General features: G+C 38.4%; 3 long non-coding RNA genes across 6 annotated transcripts; 1 reads left to right on the top strand and 2 right to left on the bottom strand.

The window, feature by feature from the left end:
* Positions 1–204: 204 nt before the first annotated feature.
* On the bottom strand, positions 205–1,191 carry LOC130698380 (uncharacterized). 3 transcript variants are annotated; one of them, XR_009003279.2, is made up of 4 exons: positions 969–1,189; positions 726–910; positions 456–668; positions 205–386 (listed from the first exon to the last, which is right to left on the bottom strand). It is a non-coding gene; the product is annotated as an uncharacterized LOC130698380 (long non-coding RNA). The 3 variants fall into 3 exon arrangements; XR_009003278.2 differs by having other exon boundaries at positions 456–673; XR_009421744.1 differs by having other exon boundaries at positions 456–910; positions 969–1,191.
* An 898-nt stretch (positions 1,192–2,089) lies between these two features.
* LOC130698381 (uncharacterized) lies at positions 2,090–3,493 on the top strand. The gene is made up of 3 exons (XR_009421790.1): positions 2,090–2,149; positions 2,202–2,419; positions 3,273–3,493. It is a non-coding gene; the product is annotated as an uncharacterized LOC130698381 (long non-coding RNA).
* Positions 3,494–5,769: 2,276 nt separating this feature from the next.
* On the bottom strand, positions 5,770–6,833 carry LOC130698374 (uncharacterized). 2 transcript variants are annotated; one of them, XR_009421752.1, is made up of 6 exons: positions 6,764–6,833; positions 6,497–6,665; positions 6,334–6,433; positions 6,102–6,273; positions 5,924–6,036; positions 5,770–5,859 (listed from the first exon to the last, which is right to left on the bottom strand). It is a non-coding gene; the product is annotated as an uncharacterized LOC130698374 (long non-coding RNA). The 2 variants fall into 2 exon arrangements; XR_009421753.1 differs by having other exon boundaries at positions 6,749–6,833.
* Between the last annotated feature and the right edge of the window lie 10,140 nt (positions 6,834–16,973).

The raw sequence follows: 16,973 nt of genomic DNA on the forward strand, positions 1-16,973 counted from the left end.
TCAAGCATGTTTGGCAATTCAGGACTTCTTCTTCTTACTTTTCCTTTTTAATTTCTTGTTCATTCCCTCTAACTTCCGTTTAAATTGGATTTTCGTTGTCTTATCAGACAATTCCAGCTTTTCCTCTGAAAATCAATGGAATAAACTGGCCGGTCTTCCTTAAATGTAAATGTTAACACATACCTGTTAAGTGTGAGACGTTCATTCAGTTTATGTTCTTTCTTCTCAGTTTTCTTTTTCTTAATGTTGGCTTTTCTCGTTTTCTGTTGTTATTCCTTTCTCTTTTCCTATTCTTCGATGCGTTCAGCCAACTTCTTTTTACTATCTGATTTGATTTCATCTTGTTTCATAATAGATTTAGCAAGCCATTCCACATTGTTTTTTACCTATTGCAATACAGAAACGTTAAAATTATTTAAGATCTTACAAATATGTATGTCAAATTGAAAGGTTACCTGAAAACCTTCAGCTCTTTGCAAAGCACCTTTTCATGCCTGTTTCTCTTCAATACTTCTCACATTCCAACTTCAGCTTGGCCATCCAAGATTTTCACTTTGGCTTTGAGTTTTTTTTTATCGTTGCTACTTTTCAATCTAAAGTGTTCTTGTTCAGAATGGGTGAGGGATTAGATAGTTCTCCTAAATCAAATTTGCTGAATACTAGGCAGCCTTCACTGTTGAAAATTGGTGTTAGCGGTGTACTTGTTGGTCTTGGTTCAGGAATACCTGTTTTGACAAACTCTGTGGGATCAGAGGTTGATGACACTGATGCTGCCTCGGTGGCTTGTGCAAGTTTGGCAATTCAGGACCACTTCTTGTTATTTTTCTTTTTTAATTTCTTCTTCTTCAATTTTTCTAACTCCTTTTAAGTTTGGTTTTCATTGTTCTATCAGACAAATCCAGCCTTTTCCCTGAAAATAGATGGAATAAGCTGGCCCATCTTCCTTAACCGTAAAGATTAACACATACCTGTTAAGTGTGAGGTGTTAGCTGCTAGACATTCTTCCTGTTCAACACCAACCTTATTGCTATTGAGATCGTCAACTGTAGATACACTTTCAATTGGAATGTTGGTCAATAAGCTAGAAATCATGATTTTTTGGGTCCTCATTTCCTATAAATTTTGTTTAGACGACACTTTCAAGTTCTTGTTTTCTCTTTTTCCATTTACAAAAACTGCCTCTCACATTATAACCTTTAAACTTTATTATTATATACCGTGATTTCTCAACATTATCACTGATCACTCCATAGATCAAACTATACGAAACAAGTCTATTGTTATTTTCTTCAGGGAACGACATTTTCAAGTCAAATCTAGCGTCAGGACGCCACAAACAATGGCGGACGGTTTTTAACATAAAATTTAAAAAAATTTTAATTCTTTTATTACAAATTCAACAAAATTTAGTTCCTTTGTATAACAATTATAATGAATTATAATAATAGAACAATAACAAAGGAACTAAATTTTGTTGAATTTAATAAAGCTTTAGCTAAAAGTTTTAATTACAGCTTTCCACCGTCCGCCATTGTTTGTGGCGTCCTGACGCTAGATTTGGCTTCAAAATGCCGTTCCCTAAAGAAAATAACAATAGACTTATTGTTTCGTATAGTTTGATCTAGGGAGTGATCAGTGATAATGTTGAGAGATCAAGGTAAATAATAATAAAGTTTAAAGGTTATAATATGAGAGGCAGTTTTTGTAAATAGAAAAAGAGAAAACAAGAACTTGAAAGTGACGTCTAAACAAAATTTGTAGGAAATGAGGACCCTAAAAATCATGATTTCTAGCTTATTGACCAACATTCCAATTGAAAGTGTATCTACAGTTGACGATCTCAATAGCAATAAGGTTGGTGTTGAACAAGAAGAATGTCTAGCAGCTAACACCTCACACTTAACAGGTATGTGTTAATCTTTACGTTTAAGGAAGACTGGCCAGCTTATTCCATCTATTTTCAGGGAAAAGGCTGGATTTGTCTAATAGGACAATGAAAACCAAACTTAAAAGAAATGAGAAAAATAGAAGAAGAAGAAATTAAAAAAGAAAAATAACAAGAAGTGGTCCTGAATTGCTAAACTTGCACAAGCCACCGAGGCAGCATCAGTGTCATCAACCTCTGATCCCACAGAGTTTGTCAAAACAGGTATTCCTGAACCAAGACCAACAAGTACACTGCTAACACAAATTTTCAACAGTGAAGGCTGCCTAGTATTCAACAAATTTGATTTAGGAGAACTATCTTATCCCTCACCCATTCTGAACAAGACCACTTTAGATTCAAAAGTGGCAACGATAAAAAAAAAACTCAAAGCCAAAGTGAAAATCTTGGATGGCCAAACTGAAGTTGAATGCGAGAAGTATTGAAGAGAAACAGGCGTGAAAAGGTGCTCTGCAAAGAGCTGAAGGTTTTCAGGTAAACTTTCAATTTGACTATGTAAGATTTTAAATAATTTTAACCTTTCTGTATTGCAATAGGTAAAAAACCATGTGGAATTGCTTGCTAAATCTATTAAGAAACAAGATGAAATCAAATCAAATTGTAAAAGAAGTTGGCTGAACGCATCGAAAAATAGGAAAAGAGAAAGGAATAACAAGAGGAAACGAGAAAAGCAAACATTAAGAAAAAGAAAACTGAAAAGAAAGAACATAAACCGAATGAACACCTCACACTTAACAGGTATGTGTTAACATTTACATTTAAGGAAGACCGGCCAGTTTATTCCATTGATTTTCAGGGAAAAAGCTGGAATTGTCTGATAAGACAACGAAAATCGAACTTAAACGGAAGTTAGAGGGAATGAACAAGAAATTAAAAAGGAAAAGTAAGAAGAAGAAGTCCTGAATTGCCAAACATGCTTGAGCCACCAAGGCAGCTTCTGTGTCATCAACCTCTGGTCTTTCATAGTTTAAAACAGAAATTCCTAAACCAAGACTAGCAAGTACACTGCCAACACCGATTTTTAACAGTGAAGGCTGCCTAGTTTCCAGCAAATGTGATTTTGGAGAACTATCTAATTCCTCACCCATTCTGAAAAAGACCACTTCAGATCCAGAAGTGGCAACGATTAAAATGAAAGAAAATAAAACTTAAACCAAAAATGAATATCTTGGTAGGCCAAGCTGAAGCTGAGAATGCAAGAAGCATTGAAGAGAAACAGGCATGAAATGGTGCTCTGCAAATAGCTGAAGGTTTTCAGGTAAACTTTCAATTTGACAAAAATATTTGTAAGATCTTCAAAACTTTTAACCTTTCTGTATTGCAATAGGTAAAAGACTATGTGGAATTGCTTGCCAAATCAATTAATGAACGAGATCAAATCAGAAAGTAACATAAATTGCGCTGAACGAAACGAAGAAAAGGAAAAGAGAAAACAATAACTACAGAAAAAAAGACAAACCAACATTAAGAAAAATTAAACTGAAAAGAAAGAACATTAAGTGAATAAACCAAAGAAAAACAGGCAAATTTATCGTATGAAATAATGATACTGTCACATGGACGAGCTAAACTCGTGTTCTTTCATGTGCAAGCCATGTCGTGATAGTTTTTTATAACAATACACTAGCATGCTTTCCATGACGTAAATGGTATGAGAATGAATATTGAATTATAATATTCTTTTTTTTTACTTTCAAAACTACTATATAAATTTCACACGATAAGTGCGAAAAACATGTATTTCTTATATTATATTTAAAGCAGCTATAGTAGTTCAATAAACAAAAATTGTGAAAAATGAACTATATTTAACGGGATATTAGCAATAGATATATACTAACATAATTCAAAATCAGATTGCTACCGAATAAAAAAATATAAATTACCTAGCGTACAAACGCTAACATTGTTTCATCGGAAACCTTATAGAAAGTCACGGTTTCAGCAACCTTTGTACATTCAAACTTCCACGGAATAGGAGGTGGGAAATATTTTTTGGAAACATGTTAAAGATTGTAGGAATTAGGAAATTTAACGGAGAAAAAGGCCCAGTCCAATGGAGAAAAAGGCCCACTTTTCAATTTGGAAAAAAGTGGGCCTTTTTCGTGTGGGCCTTTTTCGTGTGGGCCTTTTTCGCGGGCCTTTTTCGTCTGGGCCTTTTTCTCCGCCAATCCTGTTTGAATGTAGAGATTGCAGGAGAAATAGGACCCGGAGAAATAGGACCCAATCTTCAATCATATTTTGAAGAGTCCTATTTCTCTCTCATAAGGGTCCTATTTCTCCATAGTAATGGTCCTATTTCTCCTTGGGAAAAAGCCCTAAATCCCGCTGTTATGAAGGAAGAACCGGACGGCTTATGTAGTTATCCGCACTCTAAACCACGTTATCGATTGCTCGTGTAATCAGTCCATCATAGCTTTTTTGTTTGAATTCATATTTGTATTTTGTTTGCACGATTACACGCATTATCTATTGCTTTACACAGCTCAGGTATAAAAGTTATATTTATTTTTACAAAGTGTTTGATTTTTTGCCCTTGACCTTTCGTTAGTGGCTTTTTCAGTCCTAGTATCGCCCTCCCCCCTGGCTGATATCCTTATTCCATGCGAATTCCCGGAGACGAGGGGCATGCTTTCCCCTAAGTACTCCTTAATACACTGATAAATAATAAAAAAATTATATATATATAATTTAAGACAAGCACATTTTTTAATAAAAAAAATATTTGCCGCAAAACCATAAATAGAGACCTACGTGGCAAGAACGAAAATAATGAGTTCCGCTCGGATCATGGAAGGCATGCCAGTGTATTGTTATACAAAACTATCATGGCACGGCTTGTAAATAATGGAACACGAGGCAGCTCATCCATGTCAATATCGGCAATTCATACGATAAGTTTGTTTTTTTCGCTAGTTAAATTTTTCCTTTCATTTTTCGTTTTCTTAATGTTGATTTATCCCTTTTCTGTTGTTGTTCCTTTCTCTTTTCTTGTTCTTCGATGCGTTCAACCAACTTCTTTCTCGTTTGTGATGTTGATTTTATTCTCTTTCCTAATTGGTTCATCAAGCTCGCAATCAATTCCACATTTTTTTTAACCTATTGCGCTTAGTATTCTTTTATCTGTTAAAATACAGAAAAGTAAAATTAGTTGAAGGTCTATTTTTTTTTGTCGAAATCAAAGTTTACCTTGGCATCTGTTATTTTTCCTTTGTTTGTTTAGTATCTTCTTCTCCAACTTATCTAACTTCCGTTTAAGTTGAGTTTTCATTTTATCAGAGTCCTGCTTTTCCCCTGAAATTGGATGACATATGCTGGCTTGCCTTCCTTAAACAAAAAGATTATAGCACATACATACCCTACTAGCCGTTGTCCGTCCCAGGGACATCCCATCTACGTCCTGGCTGGCCGATCGGGACATCCCATTCTGACGGCAGATGTACGTCACCAGAATGTCCTAATGTCCGGTTTTAGGGACGTCCACTGGAGGACGTCCTACGGACGTAATTAATTGGAAGTCCTGGTAACGTCCTTATTTGGGAGTACTACGGACGTCCTTAGTTGGACGTCTGCAGGATGGCAAATCCGTACGTTCAGTGAACGTACGTATTGGAACATCCGCGGAATGTCCGGATCGCGGCAGCCAAAGGACGCAAGAAAATTTGTTTAAATTAAAATAAAACCATAAATTTTTGGTAATTGATTTCCATATCATTTATTTTTACAATATACAAATAATTAAACAAAAAAATTCAAAAAAAACTTTTTCGATTTGACTTCGGTAGCAACAGACGAACTAAATCCAGGTAAGCATATTATTTACATTTTTTGTACCGATCAAAAAGCTCTTCAACTTCCGCCAAACAGCGACGATCTTCTTCCTCATTTTCACGCACAAATTCTTCCAACGGATACTAAAATCACAAGAAATATGAGATCAGGTAATAGTTTGAGCCTAATTGAAATTTTAAAACTAACCTTGTGGCGAGGGAAGGTTCCAATTGGCCAGTCCTTTGTAGGAATGTCCAGTTTATGGACTGGCTTGGTATGAGTCGTGATTAACGTACCAAACGTTCTGTCGTGGAAAGCGCCTTTTGTAACAGAGCAAAGGCTTTAATTTAATATTGATTCAACATTGTAACGTGTTTCTAAATACCTTTGAAAGACATAAGAGTCAGGTCAGAAACACCAGGCAATTGGTTCATTACGCAACTCGTCTTCTCCTCTGGGGTATATGACTTATCTCCCCTCTGTTTCCGGCGATACCAAACGAAAATTGCCTTGTACGCATTTTCGTTTGAGCACGATCCACACGCCATCGTCGTTACCTTTAAATATATTTTTTATTATTTGCAATAGGTCGGAACAATTAAGGAGCTACAACTTACCTCTGTATGGCCTTTGGGAGCAATACGTAACAGAGAATTCTGGACTCGCTTAGGATAATTTTCACCAGGAAATACACCGAGGGCAGGTCGGTTTATGAATCTTTGAGAAATATAAATTAAAATTTTGATGTTGCCCAGACAGGTAAATAATCAATTCAATTACGTTCTGATGTTTTCTTTATCTTGACATCTAATAATTCAGGGTGGTTGTAACCTAATGGAACTGAAGAGGTTTGAGTGTAAACATCAAGCAGAATATTGCCATCGACATCGTATAAATAGTTTCGTATGCTCTTCGAATAATCGGCGAACAACTGCACTGCGTCCGAGATCTGCAAAGATAAATTTGGTAATTTAAAGTCTTACGACGTTAACACAAAGTATGGCAAATAGTATAAAAAAAATGGCAACTGACTTGAATTTTTTTCACTTTTTTTTCACACTGCTATGCGGCCGTTGCTCAGGCTGCTGTTGTTGCTGATGGAAAAAGTCGAATAACTTTGTTGTTTTACTTTGCGGGCCTTTCAACTGCTTCCAAAACTAAGAAAGAAAAAAAAACTCAGGTTTGATGAATGAAAATTACGAACAAGAAAAACGAACAATAACATATAATATAGCATGCAACAAGAATGAACAACATGGAACGAATCCGGGTTTTTACCATCTTTATTCCTGCTGGGTGTTAGGGTTTGCCACCTAAGACGATAATAAATTAAGGTAGTTAATAGTTGAAAATGCGTCTAACTGAAATGATAATTAAACAATGGCTCTCAGATACTATCTAGTAGGAAGATTATAAAAGTTTTTCAACATTCCAAAAAGTTATAATTATCGAGTACTTTAAATTTTTGATAAATACGAAAGAAATTCACCTGTGGCAATAAGGCACTTGTCGTAGGTGATGGTAAGGCCGTCATCTAACTCAGCTTTGCGACCAGCAATGTCCAGTTTAACTACATGATGTCCTCGCACAACTGAAACACCACCATGTTCTTTGGCAACTAATTCCACTGGACTGCAGTAGAATTCATCCTGATCGAAGAACAAACTGGATCCAAAAATAGGTCACATTCATTAAAATAACGCAACACAAAATTATAACTTTAGACAATCACCTTCACTTTTTTCCGTTCCACTGCTTAAACTTCAGTTTGTTTGACACTTCGGGATCGTTACTGAACAACAATTCTTACGCGATAGTGGTGGTAAGGATGCCGTTTGGTCTATGCAACGCGCCGAGCACGTTCCAGAGGACAATGGAAATTGTTCTTCGAACGTTAATTGGCAAGTGCGTAATGGTATATATTGATGACATCATTGTATACAGCACCAGCATGGCCAAACACGTACAGCATCTGACCTCGACGTTTCGCCTTTTACAAGCAAATGGACTTAAAGTCAAAATTCAAAAGTGCAAATTTGCAGCTAACGCGGTAGAATATCTTGGGCACATAGTGTCACAAAAAGGAGTCATGGTAGACCCAAACAAGATAAAAGTGGTAAAAAAGTATCCGGCACCAAAAAACCCGGACCAAGTCAGAGCATTCCTAGGACTCGCAAATTACTATAGACGGTTCATAGATCAGTTCGCCAACAAAGTCCATGTACTAACACGGCTCACGAGGAGCACAGTACCATGGCAATGGGGGCAGGAGGAAACAAGCGCTTTTGAAGGCATCAAGGAATGTTTATGTTCCGCCCCTACCCTCGCATATCCTGATTTCGCGCGCCCTTTCATCTTACACACGGATGCGTGCGGGTATGGAGTAGGCGGAATCCTCTCTCAGATGCCCCATCCAAATGCCAACCCAGGGCCCAGTGAGGAATCAATAAATGATTCAAGAGTAGTCGAAGAGTCGACAGACGAATGGAATAAGTCTCTAGAACACCCTATTGCATACACCTCTAAGCATCTAACTGATGTTCAACTAAAATGGTGTACCACAGAGAAGGAAGCGTATGCGATTATTCACTCAGTAAAAGCATTTTTCCATTACCTATATGGCACTAACTTTGTAATAGTGACCGACCATAGGCCTCTGCAATACATCCAAAAGGTCAGGGAGCCAACAGGAAGATTGGCCAGATGGTTCTTATTCTTGCAACAATTTGAGATGGAAATTCAGTATAGGCCTGGTAAACTGCACCAAAATGCTGACGCATTGAGCAGAATACCGGTTAATATTGTAGTATCACAGCAAGTCGTAGCTGACGACTGGCTAATTGCTCAGCAAGAAGATACCTTTTGCAAAGAAGTAGTAAAAAACTTAGAGAAGGCAAACAAGGATGCAGAAGACGAATTTCGATATTTACCTAGCGGACTTTTAACCACAGCTAGGGGAAAAATCGTAGTACCGGCGACGCTACGAAAAGAGGTTATGGAGCAATATCACGACCACAAATTGGCTGGTCACCTAGGAATAACAAAAACGACCGCAAACATTAGTAATAAATACTTTTGGCCAAAGATAGCTAACGATATAAAAACTCACGTACTTAACTGCTTAACCTGTGCGAAAAGAAAGATTTCTGGATCTTGTAAAGCTGCACTCCAACCAATCCCTGTTACAGACTACGTCTGGCAACGATTGGCCATGGATATTGTAGGCCCAGTTCCAGAAAGTGAGAAAGGAAATAAATATATCTTAGTAATCATGGAGTACACAACGAGATATGTTATAGCACTTGCGCTTAAGGAAGTTTCCGCCCAGACTATCATTCGCAAATTTATTAAGCACATTGTAAACAACGAAGGGTTACCCTCGCAGATCCTAACGGATCGAGGTTCAAACTTCCAATCGCAAGCAATGGCTGAATTGTGTAAGCAGCTAGGTGTGAAACAGTTAAGAACTACAGCATACCACCCGCAAACAGATGGTGCTGTTGAGAGATTTAATAGGACATTAGGGGACATGTTAACAGCCCATGTCGCTCATAACCCTGCCTTGTGGGATGAGCACCTCGACTACGTAGTAGCGGCCTATAACCGGACGCCTCACTCCAGCACCGGTGAAACCCCTTTTTACCTCTTAAAAGGCAGAGATGCCTTAGAACCTTCAGATTTGAGACCCCCAATGCGGAATAGAATTCTAGAAGATCAAAATAATATCTATACGCAACAGTGGCATGAAGCTTTAGAATTAGCCAAAAGTAAGCTAATCGTAGCACAGTCAAGACAAAAAGCGAATTACGATCGTTCATCGAAGGAATGCTCGTTTGAGCCAGGAGACTTAGCGCTATTGAAAGAAATGAAGCCACAAACAGGTAAATTTTATATGCGTTGGGATGGACCTTTCACTATCGTAGAAAAGTTGTCTGATTTGAATTACCTAATCAGGAGAACAACAGAAAACCATACTATGGTTGTGCATGTGAATCGCCTCAAGAAATGGAAAAGCAAGGAAGACGCGGAAAACGTAGCTAAAGAAAGGGAAGAAGGTAACAGCGTTAATGAACGTGACCCTAGGAGGGAATCAGATAGCGAAGAAAGAGAAACACAGAGTGAGATAGAAATTGAAAGTAGGGAAAGGGAATTGAGTATCCAAAGTCAAGGAGAGACAGCAGCAACCGCTGTAAGACAAGCAACAGAAGGGGAAGATAGCAATCGGCAAGAAACAGCACAGTTACCGACCGAAAGCGGTAAAGCACAAACTAAGCAACCTAGAGTGAGACGGAAAAGACAGGATGATATCGAAATACCTGTTAGAAGATCGCTAAGACAAGCAATCAAACAGCCACAAAGACTCATTACGGAAATGTAATTACAGATGAGGAACGTTATTGCAACTATCGTCTTCATTATAGCTGTAGGAATAACCCACTCAATAACCATCGACACCTGCAACTGCTCACAACCAGTAATTAAAGGTATTTTAGATTTAGACGATCCCGACTACTGTTCACACCCTGAACCAGTAGAAATTCCAACTAAAATCAATTACCGATTCCTAACCAAAAACAAAGAACCCATAACATGGGAAGGGTACGCATGCACCCAGTGGTTATCAACCAAAGAAATATCCACTAATTTCCTTTTAAGTCATGACACTATTTTTAAGAAGCAAATTTTAAAAGTTAGTGCTAATGAATGCTGGAACACGGCACAGTATCCAAATACATGCGTGAATAGCCCGATGGTAAAGGACGGAAAAACATTTAAATACCTCCAGGAGCCTGAGGGAGAAGGTCACTGGATGACAACACAGGTCTACACAACTAAGAATTGTGTAACTCAAATAGTTCAGTTATCAAAGGATTGTCACGATTGCCCAGTAAAGTCACCGTTTGGTATAATAGCGAATTCTAGTAAGGCAGAATTTTCGAATCATAATGAACTAACGATCGTTTGGAAAGCACCAGATGCAAAAGAGCCCACCTGTGAAATAAATTCGGTATTTCAAGGTAGAGGTAACTTAACGAAAAGTAAGAAACAAAATAGGATAGAAGATCATGCAGCTCAGTTAGAATTTATCATATCTGCTAACAAAACGCAAATCTGCACGAACATAACCGTCTATCCGGTAATTGGGTTACCCGATTCCTACATAGATATTATAGAAACCCCTAAGCGACAGAAAAGAAGCTATGATGGAGAAGTGATAGGACTATTAATGTTAGCTAGCGATCCTAGTCGTTGTTTGGCGTACATGCCACGCAGTGGAAAATTCTCGACCCCAACTTGTGCATTCGACACCACCCTGTCAATTGAAAAAGAAACGCAGAAGGTGATAACCAACGGTCAAGCTTTCAAATTTCTTGCTAATGGAATGGTAATGCAAAGCTATCTCGAGCATTGCATTCACCAATTTACAGAAAACAACACGGGAGTCAAGAAATGCGGTAGTAGTTTAGATGAACTAAATAACCCGACGGATGTATGGTCATTAGAACCCAACCCGATGACATTTGGATTAGTTCCTTTCCATATGATTCAAGCTCACACAGGTAATTGCTTAACCGTAAACATAACACTGGATTATCCTGTAACTGTTACACCGTGTGAGAATGGTAACGTGAACCAAATATGGTTACTAGAAATTCTAGAATCATCCAATGAGGCAATAGATGGGGAATTACAAGAACAAAGAGGGCCACAAGTAACTAGATGGGATAGGAATCGCACACGCAAGTTCGACAAAATGAGTGACCACATACCGTTTAATCCGCCAACTTTATACGGTAAAATTCAGCCCACCACCAATTTGGATTACTGTCTAACTATATCGGAACAACAGACCCTCACGTTACTGTTTTGTAACCAAAGTAGCTCTATCGAAGGTTACCCTAAGCAGGATTTCGGCTACGTAAATGGGAAACTAAGAATTCTCACAACCAACACTTGTGTTACGCCGATGACGGCGCAGTCATGCGACAGTGAATTTAGTAATAGAATGTTATGGAACTACAATGAGATTGACAGGCAATTTGCCTTAAAGGACAATCCATTTTGTCTAGTTCCATTTTACGAAGACAAGACGGTGCGAGCACTTCCCTGCGATTCCTCACAAAAGTTGCAAGAATGGATTTTCCAAAGAACCCTTGCAACCCCATTTTTTCCAATGGACAGAATAGAAGAGGTGACTACCATTACGAATAGAAGGGAAGAGAGAAACAAAAGAAGACAAGAAAGGTTAATTGAACAAAATGATTCTGGTGAAGTTTTGAACACCAAAGTCAACGAGACAAAAACTCAATTAACAGATAGCGTTAGGACGTTGCTAGACATTGAAAATCGCCAGTACATTGAAGGGCAGGCGATCAAACACGAATCACAATTGGCCAACGAAGTCCGTCAATTATATTGCAAAATTACTTCACTACAGCGTAATCAAGCTATGGTTTTAGCACAAACAAATGGACTGCTTGCAGCCCGTGCACTAAATCTAGATACATGTAGTAGAATAACCGGAAACGGCAAAAGTTTAATTTTACAGAAATGTGAAATTGTACCTGTAAAAATGGCCGCTGTACAAACACAGTGCGGCTATCAGCCATTTTTTCAGGCAGACCCGAAAACCAATTTCACTGTTGGAAAGGATGGTTGGTCACTTCATCCTTTCCAGGATTGTTTCTGGAACGGTCAATATGTAAATTTCAACGATAAAACCTATACATGGATAAATGGAGAATGGAAACTCCAAGAACCATCAATTCATGTGGTAAAACTAAAATTGATTACAGCATTTGAGGAATTACCTCTAAAAACGTACGATTATTTGCCTCAGCATCATTCGATGTATGAGCCAAATAACGTAGAACAATTAAATGTTTTAACGGAATTAATTGGTAGAGTACAACTATCTAATACTAATTCACTTTCTGGATTAGTCTTAGATAACAAGGCCCAGGTTGATTTCTGGGATATATCCAATTGGATTTCCATATTTAAGTATGGAATACTAGCAGTGAGTGTAATAGCTGTAACAATCTTGATTGGATATGTCTGCATTGCATTTATACCATTTGCTACAATCTTCAATATGTGTAAAAAGAAAAATAACACTAACAATCACGAGCAAGACATTCCCATGCTGTCACATATCCATAATGATACACAAATCATTCCGGGTAAGGGACTCTGTTGGAATGATGGATGCCTCATTGCACCCCAAAAATGAAATTTGTAACCACAAGTAGAAAAAAATTTATATGCGATGTTAAACGTAAAATTTGTAACGTCTATGTAACTAATAAACCTACCTATCATTTGTACCTAGCCAAACCTTAAAAAAAAAAAAAAAAAAAAAAAAAAAAAAAAAAAAAAAGGGAAAAACGTCCATAAACAACCAACCTTTAAAGTTGTGTATTCTACTGGAAATACAAGGAACTAACCAACATAAAATCGGTGCCAATCAAAAGCCGACGGAGAAGACGGTGTACGTTCTGCATTGCCACTGAGTGATGGGATTCTTCTTGCAATTGTTCATTGAAGAAGAGCGATGAACGACAGTTGCGGTGATAGATATCCTCACCAGACTCGAGCCACCAGAGGAATCGTGCAAACCGGATCGGGTAAATGTCGCGGTAGCGAGCATAACCTGGAAACTGACTGGGAAAAGAAAAAACAAATCAAATGGAATGCTAAGAAAGGAATCAATTTGCGACTTACACATAATAGCGGTCGGCGGAACTGACTCGTCGGAACCCGAAGTCAAGAGGAGGACAATTTTCAACACTCATCGATGGCCGATAGGAATTGAAGAACAGTTCTCGATCAGTGGGAAGAAATCTTCGGAAGCGCAAATGAGGCTTGTGATACGCTATAACTTCGAAAATCCACAAAGCAGTATCAACGGCAGCACGATGAGACACAACGCATGTAAAATCAAACTCCATCATGCACAAGGGAGCTCGACGAAGGGCAAGAAACGAATGAAACACACCGGAACAAAAAGCAACAACTATAAGGTTCGCATCAAAAAAAAAAAAAAAAAAAAAAAAAAAAAAAAAAAAAAAAAAAAAAAAAAAAAAAAAAAAAATAATCCTTACCTATCCCCTCCACTATTCCACTCTCTTACTAACAAGAAATGTTTAGCAATTGTAATCCCTACGGAAGAAAGAAAAGAAGCAAATGCATAAATTAGAATTAGAAATTTTGTAGACCTATCTGTTTCATTATAACTTCCGTATACATAAATATATTCTCCAACCCTGTAACCCCGAAGGCAACTTCTGTAAAAAGGGGAGGAATGTGATGAGGACATATACCGAAGAACGCCACCAATTAGTTAGCTTAGCTAATTAATAGATTCCAGCCTTAGATGATTCCACGGCGAACTGGTATCAAACAGTTCTTCATCCTCACGGAGCCTTCCCACGCCAAACCAGTATCAGTCAGCTCTTCACCTCTACGATCAGTTCGTCTTCACGTGATCATTGACGTCAAGAGTGACCCCATATTAACTGATAAAAGCTGTGACAAGACGGGGGCTCGGGGGCTGAGTTTTAGTGCGTTATAGTATATTGTGTGTCTGTGTCCAGAGCGTTGAAGTGTAGTAGAGTTTTAGAATCTTACATTACACCTGTGATTAGTCTTGTTAGTCTTGTGAAAATACACTTAGTAATTAGTAAGCCGAGTTGAAAGTCATTTACAAGTTAAACATTACAGTTTACCACTTGTTGTGCGTCCTTTGGGTCTGAATGGTCCAATCGGGTCTGAATGGTGATTTCACTTGCTCTTGACCATTTTGCTTAAGCATTTCTTGAACGACTTCGTGCACCGTTTTTCTAAGATCTGCTTGCGGATCCGGGTAGACCACTGCAAGACTTGGTACTTGCTCAATTGGCTTCTGAACTTCTACCATCGGATCCCTCCAGCCCCTAGCATCGGACATAACCGATGCTTCCGTGTAGGTTTTTGCTAATTCCAGAAATTGTTCACACGTTTTTGGTTCCATTTGATAAAGCTGTTTAAAAAGTGTTGCCCGGAAACCTCTAAAAAGGTGCTCTAGTCGGGTGGTTTCCGATATATCTGGATCAACCAGATCTGCAAAGATGAATTATTTCGTAGTCGTAGTGGTCGGCTCGTCCACTCCTTGGGTTCTACTCCCGAGTCTAGATTCTTGAAACAGACTATACGTGTTTGGTTGAAATTCTTTCAAAAATATTGAGCGAAGACCAGGAACTGCTGGCCTAGCTGGCTCTTCTCCAATAGCCGGTTGAGCTGGCACGTCTTGCCAGTCATTCGGTACTCTTGCACACAGGAACCAATTTCTTGCGGCGTCATCCAAGTACATAGCAATTTTTTTTTTTTTTTTTGTCCGCGTCACCCCAGCTGTTGTGGTTAGCAATTATCTCGTAGCACTCTAACCACTGACGAGCGTCTTCGGTTAGGCTACCTCTATAGATAGGTGGACTTACATACTTTCGTGCAGCTGCCATGGCTGTCGTTTGCAATTGTCTTGGAGGTCTAAAATCACGTTGTTCAACTACAGGAACAACCGGGTGTGGTGGGCTCTATTAAATCTTGTTCAGAGTCAGAGCTTGATTCTGACTGTCTTGCAGGATTTTCAAACCCTCTCAGGCCAACCGTCTCTGAACTTGATGTCGCCAAATCTTCTCTTGACGTAGAAATTTCCGAATCTTGTGCCTCGTTAGTTGCTGTGGTCTCGTTACCAGACAGCGCAGTGGGCAAGTCAAGAAGCGGGTGCAATCGTCTACTTGGATCCCGGGGGCAACTAGGTAAACGTGAGCTATTCTTCATCTGCATCGACTATTTTTTAAAGCAGCACTAATTCTTTAACTACGGGTAACGAGCTGTGTCAACACCAATTGTCACACTGGACTTTACTTTGTTAATGAATTGTATTGAATTTTAAGAAGAAATACAAGGCATAGCAGAAATAAAGAATAACTACATTTTTACTTAACTTGAACGTGAAGAGAACTGTAGGAGAACTTGAAGAGAACTTAAGAACTCAAGAACTGAATTAGGGTTAAAAATGTGTGGGGTTTTATACTCTCGTGAAGGATATACGCCCCATCTCTAGGGTTACATAAATTCAAGGAATAACTAACTTCTACCAAATAATTTGCGTGTTGCAACTTCTTTTCAAGAGAAGCTGCATTGTACGCCATTTGATCGTTGGTTGTCACGTCATTTTCAGAAATGACTACCACGTCACTATTTTCCCCTCGCGACAATATCACAATGTCGATATAAATTTTGTGTTTACGTTCAGACCAGAGAGCCCTGATTGGAAAGATTGCTGAATTGCTGAAGATCAGAAGAAAAACTCTGTTTCGAGTCTTAAAGAGGGCACATCCTACAGCTAGACCAGAGGTATCTGATGCACAACTAGACACATGCCTCACAGATATCTTAAGAACCAATCCGAATTGGTAAAAATAACTATTGTATTTACATTACAGAATCAAACAGACTCTCAAGAAAGCATCTGCATTGTTCGAACACTGGCCTGCAGATGTCCAGAGGCTGCACCATTTCAACAAATGTTGTTCTGTAGCAAATATAACTGCGTGCAAGTTATGGGAGATCAGGCAAATGTAAAATGCACCCATGATTCAATGGATAAAGCATCAGGTGTAGAAAGTTAAAGCTCCACTGCCATTGTGATACATTGATGGCCACTATAAAATGAATCGGTAATTTATTCATCTATGATCATGTTTTCATTACTGCCTACATTTCCTTCGAAAATAACAATTTTAGGAACTGTAATTGCTTTGTTCAAGAAAGCAGTCAGCGAGTGGACGTATTCGGCCAGATTAAATTAAAACTATTTCTGGAATGGCTTGTGCAGATTTCATGAAGAATCAGTAATTTTTAAAATACAATTTAGGTCCGACCGTGGCCGTGAAAACGTCCTAGTTGCCGTTTGTATGAAAAACGTAAGAAGCGGATGGAGAAGAAGGAACAGGAAAAAACGAACCAACCAAAATGTTCGTCAGACATTAAAACAGTCTTTCTGACTCCACACCAGTGTCTTTATTGATAAAGCGTTCCAAAGAAACAAAATGATTGAATTCTGACTAAAAAAACCATAAAATACGACACCACAAACAGGCGAACAAGCAAGAAAACAACATTCGACTAAACCCAAAGGAGATACTTAAAATTGCATCGATCCATCCAACCTTCCATATCCTTATACGTTTCAACGATTGGTATAGTTAATTGG

The sequence above is a fragment of the Daphnia carinata genome, chromosome 9, assembly GCF_022539665.2.
Source record: "Daphnia carinata strain CSIRO-1 chromosome 9, CSIRO_AGI_Dcar_HiC_V3, whole genome shotgun sequence".
Classification (NCBI taxonomy): domain Eukaryota; kingdom Metazoa; phylum Arthropoda; class Branchiopoda; order Diplostraca; family Daphniidae; genus Daphnia; species Daphnia carinata.